Genomic DNA, 7,527 nt, shown 5'->3' with positions numbered 1-7,527 from the left:
ATTATACAAATGGCTGCTTGGAGCGCTAAGCTCAGAGTGACGCCAGAGGTTCTCAAGTGCAAAATTCGGACTCAGGCTGTATCATAATTGGTGGAGAAAACTGACATGGTTTATGATAATAGAAGCAAAAAACATTCCAGTAAACATGGGTCCCCAAAATAACCATTTGCGAGATAACTGCGAATGTGTTGTTACAAGCTGCTACTAACATCAACAGTCCGCAGCTCGTGGTCGTGCGGTAGCGTTCTCGCTTCCCACGCCCGGGTTCCCGGGTTCGATTCCCGGCGGGGTCAGGGATTTTCTCTGCCTCGTGATGACTGGGTGTTATGTGATGTCCTTAGGTTAGTTAGGTTTAAGTAGTTCTAAGTTCTAGGGGACTGATGACCTCAGAAGTTAAGTCCCATAGTGCTCAGAGCCATTTGAACCATTTGAACTAACATCAACATCAAATGTTGTCCTAGTTAGCATACATCCATTAAGTCGTCTAATTGGGCTCAGAATCCTACCAAGGCCTCCCTTACCTTGTACAATGTCGGAAATGTAGTACATGGTAATGGAGAACAAATGTTCAAATGTGTGTGAAATCTTATGGGACTTAATTGCTGAGGTCATCAGTCCCTAAGCTTACACACTACTTAACCTTGACTGAAGGTGGCAGGGGTAAAAAACAGGGAGCGAAAGGCTATTTACAAATTGTACAGAAACCAGATGGCAGTTTTAAGAAATTCGGAGTTGGAATTAAAATCCATTGAGAAGAAATAAAAACTTTGAGGTTCGCCGATGACATTGTAATTCTGTCAGAGACAGCAAAGGACTTGCAAGAGCAGCTGAACGGAATGGACAGTGTCTGAAAAGGAGGATGTAAGATGAACATCAACAAAAGCAAAACGAGGATAATGGAATGTAGTCGAATTAAATCGGGTGATGCTGCGGGAATTAGATTAGGGAATGAGACACTTAAAGTAGTAAAGGAGTTTTGCTATTTGGGGAGCAAAATAACTGATGATGGTTGAAGTAGAGAGGATATAAAATGTAAATGGCAATGGCAAGGAAAGCGTTTCTGAAGAAGAGATTTGTTAACATCGAGTATAGATTTAAGTCTCAGGAAGTCGTTTATGAAAGTATTTGTTTGGAGTGTAGCCATGTATGGAAGTGAAACATGGACGATACATAGTTAGGACAAGAAGAGAATAGAATCTTTCGAAATGTGGTTCTACAGAAAAATGCTGAAGATTAGATGGGTAAATCACATAACTAATGAAGAGGTATTGAACAGAATTGGAGAGAAGAGAAATTTGTGACACAACTTCACTAGAAGAAGGGATCGGTTGGTAGGACATGTTCTGAGGCATCAAGGGATCACCAATTTAGTACTGGAGGGCAGCGTGGAGGGTAAAAATCGTAGAGGGAGACCAAGAGATGAATACACTAAACAGATTCAGAAGGATGTAGGTGGCAGTAGGTACTGGGAGATGAAGAACGTTGCACAGAATAGAGTAGCATGGAGAGCTGCATCAAACCAGTCTCTGGACTGAAGACCACAATAACTTCAACCTAAATTATCCTAAGGACAAACACACACACCCTTGCCCGAGCAGAGGACTCGAACCTCCGCCGGGACCAGCCGCACAGTCCATGACTGACCGCCTTAGACAACGGAGAACAAACACACTTTGGACCTGATACAAGACGACATCTAACACGCCAATATGATCTAGAGATGGACACGTTGTTGTAGAGACTTCATACACAAGGGTAAGGAGAGATGGGTTACAGAGTGGTGTGGCAATTGTAATCGAAGGAAAGCTGGACAGGAGCGGAAATAATTTGTGAACAAGTTAACACAGCTAACAGAAGATTTATTTAACTTGTATGTCTCCAACCTTACAAAGACTCATTACAAATAATGCAGCAAGAAATAGAATCCAGCTGTTACAACAGCAACAACGATGAGGCTCGCTGCACTAGCACTAACGATGGAATCAGAGTAGCGACTAGGCGGCGTCTGCATAGTCACATAACGAAGTGACTGCAAGCGCGAGTGGGCCGTCTGACTGCCGTCGGCCTTCCCATATTGCGGCGCCAGAGAGCGCTTTTGGTACCGAGCTGCTACAGGCTTGGCTTAGCGGGCGCGCACCATTGGTTCTGCCAGATCCTGCACGACTTCTATCGGCGTCTGATGGAAACTTGCATTGCCGTTGCCATCTTAAAGAGGCTGGTGGGGCTGAACTGGTATGCAATACTGCACGTGTCAATATAAAATTGCATTGCACGCTACTGGCCGTTAAAATTGCTACACCAAGAAGAAAGGTAGATGATAAACGGGTATTCATCGGACAAATATATTATACTAGAACTGACATGTGATTACATTTCCACGCAGTTTGGGTGCATAGATCCTGCGAAATCAGTACCCAGAACATCCGCCTCTGGCCATAATAACGACCTTGATACGGCTGGTTATTGAGTCAAACAGAGCTTGGATGGCGTGTATAGGTACAGCTGCCCATGCAGCTTCAACACGATACCACAGTTCATCAAGAGTAGTGACTGGCGTATTGTGACGAGCCAGTTGCTCGGCCACCATTGACCAGACGTTTTCAGTTGGTGAGAGATCTGGACACTGTGTTGGCCAGGGCAGCAGTCGAACATTTTCTGTATCGAGAAAGCCCCGTACAGGACCTGCAACATGCGGTCGTGCATTATCCTACTGAAATGTGGGGTTTCGTAGGAACTGTTCAAAGTGCCGTCAATGCGAACAAGAGGTGACCGAGACGTGTAACCAATGGAACCCCATACCATCATGCCGGGTGATACGTCATTATGGCAATGACGAATACACGCTTCCAATGTGCGTTGACCGCGATGTCGCCAAACACGGATGCGACCATCATGATGCTGTAAACAGAACCTGGATTCATCCGAAAAAATGACGTTTTGCTATTCGTGCACCCAGGTTCGTCGTTGAGTACACCATCGCAGGCGCTCCTGTCTGAGATGCAGCGGCAAGGGTAACCGCAGCCATTGTCTCGGAGCTGATAGTCCATGCTGCTGCAAACGGCGTCGAACTGTTTGTGCAGATGGTTGTTGTCTTGCAAACGTCCCCATCTGTTGACTCAGGGATCAAGATGTGGCTGCACGATCCGTTACAGCCATGCGGATAAGATGCCTGTCATCTCGACTGCCAGTGATACGAGGCCGCTGGGATGCAGCACAGCGTCCCGTATTACCCTCCTGAACCCACCGATTCCATTTTCTGCTAACAGTCATTGGATCTCAACCAACGCGAGCAGCAATGTCGCGATACGATAAACCGCAATCGCGATAGGCTACGATCTGACTTTTATCAAAGTCGGAAACGTGATGGTACGCATTTCTCCTCCTTACACGAGGCATCACAACAACGTTTCACCAGGCAACGCCGGTCAGTGCTGTTTGTGTATGAGAAATCGGTTGGAAACTTTCCTCATGTCAGCACGTTGTAGATGTCGCCACCGGCGCCAACCTGGTGTGAATACTCTGAAAAGCTAATCATTTGCGTATCACAGCATCGTCTTCCTGTCGGTTAGCACGTCATCGTCGTGGAATAGCAATTTTAATGGCCAGTAGTGTATCTTTTGTATCTCTATACCTCTTTCTCCAGCGTAAAGTGAAATAGTTTGTAAATCGTAGAATTAAAGAGCCTCATTAATAAACTAAAAGAATAACAGAAATTTTATATTTACATTATTTCCACTCAATTTAATAGCATATTTTCATTGAAACTGGAATAATATAGTATGGTTAGTTCTTTCTACTTTCAGAGAACTCGGTCATTGTAAGGAAATATATTCTGTAATGAATTTTCATTCTACAGCTCAGTTTGAGCTGACATGAGACTTCCTGGGAGATTAAAACTGTATAACTGTGTGCAAGACCATGACTCAGAGTTGGGACCTGCGCCTTTCGCAGCCAAGTGCTCTACCAACTGAACAATCCCTCACAACTGGCCCACACAGCTTTACTTCCAACAGTGCCGCTTCTCCTACCTGCTACACGCCACTACACAGTAAAAATTTACTCTGGAAACATTAATCCAGGCTGTGGATAAGTCAAGTCTCCATAATATCTTTTCTTCCAGGATTGCTAGTCTCACAAGTTATGCAGGACAACTTATGTGAAGTTTGGAAGGTTGGAGATGAAGTACTTGCGGATGTAAAGGTGTGAGGACGCGTTCACAGTCGCGCTCAGGTAACTTAGTTGCTAGAGCACTTGGCCGCAAAGGCAAAGGTCCCAGGTTCGAGTTCCAGTTTGGTAGGCAGTTTCAATCTGCGGGGAAGATTCGAATTGTTTGTTCTTTTAATGTTTAGCATGGGAGAAAGACTCAAATACTTATTTCTGTTGCAAAGGAAAGACAATGTTGCACTCATTAAAAAAAATGTAACCATTTCCATGATCGCTAGATTTAGATTAATTTTGAGAAGGTCTTAGCGTGATCCCAAAGAAAGGCAACCAATGCCTGATGGCAGGGAGTGGGGAAGGGGTAGCGTACTGTTGTTTCAGTGCATATACTTAAGTTTGTATTATTTAACATGCTTTTTATGGTGTTTTACATTGCTCTTTAACTATTCATTACATACTTTATCATTCGCTGTGTATATTACTAATCATTCCCATCTGTAGGATTATTTTTGAAACGTCGTTTACTGTCAATACAGTGATGATACAATGTTGTATTTAGTACATTTACTGCTCATCACACGTAACGCCTGGTCCTGATAGACCTCATTTATATATTACTATAAATAAAACGATGTGTTTCGGGCCAGTCAAGTTGTGGTGTATCCCTTCGGTCACACCATTTGGGTGGCTGTTCCATGGTCTTCAAATTTCTTTGTCTATCTTGGATGTTATTTAAGTTTTTCGATAAGATTATGGTAAATATAGTGCACTACTTGTCTAGCCTCCAGTATTACTTAATTTTAATATTGCTTGATTTGTGTGAAACATTTTTAGATGTCAGGGGCTTTTTTTGTGCAGTGTGAGGAGAAAAGTCCATCCATCTCTGTATGTGACTTAACTCAAGTCTCAGGCAGAAACCATACAGTACTTGAATCCCGCAACATATGCAAATGACATCACGTTCTCTGACGACGAGTATTGTAACACAAAACCTGTGTAACGGCGTGAGTAACTGTAATCTAAAGTCACTTAATGACATCAAGATCGATTTTATTTACTACAGTTATGGATCTGCTGATGACATTGAATTCCTGTAACTTTTTCAATAAATATAAAACAGAGCAAAAGTTATATATTTTAGAAATTCTTCCAATCCATATGTGGCATACAGCAAAGTTGCAACCAAGACTGTTTTTAACCAATACTGTTATATATTTTGTCACATTATTGGAACATTTAAAACAAAAATTAATTTTTACTGTGTTAAATAAGTGTGTGTTAATAAATATGATTATAAACTTCTGTAGGAAACTAAACACCCAATATTTCATTGAAAATCAGAGACATTGTAATGTCTATCTTTCAGCGTCTTCAAATACACTTATTTAGAAGATTTAAATACATTATCAGGTCACTGCAGTGAGTTATATATTTGTAAAACTTAATAATAAATTCCGTCTCCTACCTGTATAGTATTTTTAATGCGTCAAGGCACATTTCGAAATCACAACTTCGCCATGAGGGCTTTCTGTCCTTATTTAAGAAGCTTCATAGCAATGAAACTTCCTGGCAGATCAAAACTGTGTGCCGGGCCGAGACTCGAACTCGGGACCTTTGCCTTTCGCGGGCAAGTGCTCTACCAACTGAGCTACCCAAGCACGACTCACGCCCCGTTCTCACAACTTTACTTCTGCCAGTACCTCGTCTTCTACCTTCCAAACTTAACAGATGCTCTTCTACGAACCTTGCAGAACTACAAGGTTCGCAGAAGAGCTTCTGTTAAGTTTGGAAGGTAGGAGACGAGGTACTGGCAGAAGTAAATCTGTGAGGACGGAGCGTGAGTCGTGCTTGGGTAGCTCAGTTGGTAGAGCACTTGCCCGCGAAAGGCAAAGGTCCCGAGTTCGAGTCTCGGCCCGGCACACAGTTTTTATCTGCCAGGAAGTTTCATATCAGCGCACACTCCGCTGCAGAGTGAAAATCTCATTCTGGAAACTTCATAGCAATGTCAGCATGCCAGAAACGTCTATATACCAAATTAGTTGATTTCTTTTGTGTCCCAATGAAACAACTGCTACGTATTCAAATGGCTCTGAGCACTATGCGACTTAACTTCTGAGGTCATCAGTCGCCTAGAACTTAGAACTACTTAAACCTAACTAACCTAAGGACATCACACACATCCATGCCCGAGGCAGGATTCGAACCTGCGACCGTAGCGGTCGTGCGGTTCCAGGCTGTAGCGCCTTTAACCGCTCGGCCACTCCGGCCGGCGCCACGTATTCAACAGACTCTGTTTTCAGTTGGAATATTATGTTTGATTCAGTGTACAAAGGAATCTTACGACATCCTGCGTTGCATTGTGCAGCACTTGTTTGTACCGTTGTCGGGTGTCTACTAGCCGAGCGCAGTCGTTTCGTAACTCGATACTTCGACAGAGTACCTTGCCGTCGTCTTCAGGTGATACATGTAGAAAGAAGGTCTTTGCTCTCTCTCACTCTCATCTAATACTTTCCCCTCTTTGGGGAAGCGTGTTGGGGAGTTTATAGCCTTTCGGCTTTTACTCCACGTGTTTACTTGTGTGTGTGGTTATTTCTGTAATTTTTGGGTGTCTGCGTAATGTGATGAATGTTCTGTGTGTACCTGGTACCTGCCTGAGGTTGGCGAGATGATTGATATTATGCGCGAGGGAGGAGGATTAGGGATTGGATATAGGGATTTTCTCTTCGACTTAATCGTCGAAGATCGTCGTTGGGCGTTTGTGCTTGGCGCAGGACTTGTCATACCGACCTAGGGAGTGGATGAGGACGTTTCCTGATCTGGAAGAGCTTCCATAGAAGGCCCTTGCCAGATCTTGGAAACGCTCTTTCAGGAGTGGGATTTCAGCTGCGGCGTGCAGATCATCGGTAGGGAATCCGAGGGGTACATGCAGTCCCTCCTGAGGGCGCGGTTCTTAAGTCCCTGGAGTTTGTCCATGTGCTGCTTCACCGCGTATCCCCAGATAGGGCATGCATATCCCATTACTGGCCGTATCGGGGCCTGATAAACATTCACTCCTACAGAGCAGGGAAGGTAGCTGGTTGAGTTGAGGACTGGGTATAGGGTGGACATTCTGACACAGACCTTCCTGTTGACCTCGTCTTGTGGGGTTTCCACGTAAGACAAGAGTCCAAAGTTACGCCAAGGTACTTGGCGGTTCTGCGCCAGGGGAGCTGGGTTCCGTTTTGGTGAAGTGGGGTGGGAGGGGGGGGGGGGGCGTTTATGAGGTCCACGCATTCAGAGCCTCTGAGTGATCAGCATGGCCTGCGTCTTTTCAGAGTTGATGGTGATGCGCCAACGACGGACCCAAGTTTCTGTGTCATCTAAAAC

The 7,527-nt window shown here is 44.3% G+C and overlaps 2 non-coding genes across 2 annotated transcripts; one reads left to right on the top strand and one right to left on the bottom strand.

The window, feature by feature from the left end:
• Window positions 1-5,745: 5,745 nt before the first annotated feature.
• On the bottom strand, window positions 5,746-5,820 carry Trnas-cga (transfer RNA serine (anticodon CGA)). The gene has a single exon. It is a non-coding gene; the product is annotated as a tRNA-Ser (tRNA).
• Window positions 5,821-6,006: 186 nt separating this feature from the next.
• On the top strand, window positions 6,007-6,081 carry Trnas-cga (transfer RNA serine (anticodon CGA)). The gene has a single exon. It is a non-coding gene; the product is annotated as a tRNA-Ser (tRNA).
• Window positions 6,082-7,527: the final 1,446 nt, after the last annotated feature.

The sequence above is a fragment of the Schistocerca nitens genome, chromosome 4 (assembly GCF_023898315.1).
Source record: "Schistocerca nitens isolate TAMUIC-IGC-003100 chromosome 4, iqSchNite1.1, whole genome shotgun sequence".
Lineage (NCBI taxonomy): Eukaryota > Metazoa > Arthropoda > Insecta > Orthoptera > Acrididae > Schistocerca > Schistocerca nitens.
The sequence above is the reverse complement of the archived record's forward strand: the minus strand, read 5'-3'. Positions and strand labels throughout refer to the sequence as shown.